We start from the raw sequence: 1784 nt of genomic DNA, 5'->3' as shown, positions 1-1784 counted from the left end.
GTTCCACATGTGTTGGCTATCACACAAGGCTAGTACCTCTTATAAGCACCCTACTAGTTAAATGAACTATGGCACACTAAGAGCTAATGAAATTGCTGTTAGCAACCAGTGTTTTATATAGAGTCCCTTTTTAAATTCACGTTCAAACATGTGAGAAAATCGTCACTTGTAAAGTATAATTTCTCTTTTCAATATCAAACTCGCATGAAACATGTAAAACATCAATCTTTCTAAATATGAAAATTCATAATTAATATTTCATAAATTGTTTACTAATTTTCATAGTTGACTTTATTAAATAATAGACTACCAAAATTTGTAAAAGTATTTCTGTCAATCCAAAAAGCATAAGTCATGACTCCAAGGATAAAACAATTTAATTAATAAAAAGGAGCTAATGCAAGAGAAATAAATAATATTTATAAATTGTTAAGTCAATATTTTTATAAAGAAAATTTTTTAATTTATAAATTAATTGAGACGTTATTCACTTACCTGTAGTGTTCTCAAGTGCAAATTCATGCTTTAGAGTTAAATCTTCCTTCTTCTAAGCAACCTATTCAATGTAGAAGATAATTTAATGATCTTTACTCAAGTTTAATAAACTATTTTACACTAGCAACAACACCGTGATCACTTAAGTTTTCAACTAAATACGATTTATGCCTTAATTCCTACTTATCCTTAATCACGTTAAAATTTCAAAGCTCTTCTACCACCCATTTTTATTGAGGTGTATTCTCAAAATCAAGTCTTCAAATAACATTATCATTTATAATCATCAACCATACAATTTTTCAAAATTCAATTTGTCTCACAGTAGCTTTACAATAAAAAAAATTCTTCACAAAACTCAAGTTAAATCTATGGATAACTAATACCTAAACTATATATGTCCTTATAAAAGTTAATGAAACTTCAAGAAGTTCATAACCAAACAAAACTCATTTTATCTGACACCTTTTCAAAACATCTTAGAGGCACCACCGCTTAAATCATAATAACAAATTCATTTCTTTTCAAAATCTCTATTCCTAATTTTAACTTCCTTTCAAGCATTTCATCAAACATCTCATATGTATCTATATTCAAACAAATACCAAGCCTCTTTTTCCTCAATACCCTGTCCCAAAAATTATAAATATCAATATTTAGATAAACAAATGTTCCTAAATTTCATTCTTTCAACTGAATTAGAAATAAGCTCAAATGATATTCAATTTCACACTACATCTAGCTCTAAAAATCTGAAACTTTCTAGTTTGCCAAAACCTCTTCTCCTCTGTTTGAACATACACAGTAGCAAAGTAAGAGGAAATAAAAAAAAAATTTGAAATTTAAACACGCACGCACAGCAACAGGACCAACAAGGAGGAGGGAGTTAGAAGCTCATCACCTTTAAGCAGTATAACGAAACAGGGAGAAAATTTCAGATCCCTCCCTCAAGCTAGATCAGCAACAACAACACGTGGGAGAATAATAGTGACCACATGAGTCACTGAAGGAAGAAGCTGGGTGTTCGGTGAGGCTCCCACAGCAGTGAATGACGGCGACGCAACGCAGGGGAGTGGAAGATTTTCACGCACCCCTGTAGCTGCTTGAACAGACGAGAAGGAGTGATGGAGCAGAGAAACTAGAAGCCGCTGTGAGCTTAAGAAGGAGGGGAAAAATGTCTACACACTCCCATAGCCACACCAAAACAGCGACGCACCTGAATCGTCTTGTTGCTCGGAAAGATTAGAGAATCTCAGTGGCCGAATAGAGAGAGAGGAAGCTCAATGGTG

The sequence above is a fragment of the Prosopis cineraria genome, unplaced genomic scaffold, assembly GCF_029017545.1.
Source record: "Prosopis cineraria cultivar Desert tree isolate PC_DT_omini unplaced genomic scaffold, ASM2901754v1 PC10, whole genome shotgun sequence".
Classification (NCBI taxonomy): Eukaryota; Viridiplantae; Streptophyta; class Magnoliopsida; order Fabales; family Fabaceae; genus Prosopis; species Prosopis cineraria.
The sequence above is the reverse complement of the archived record's forward strand: the minus strand, read 5'-3'. Positions refer to the sequence as shown.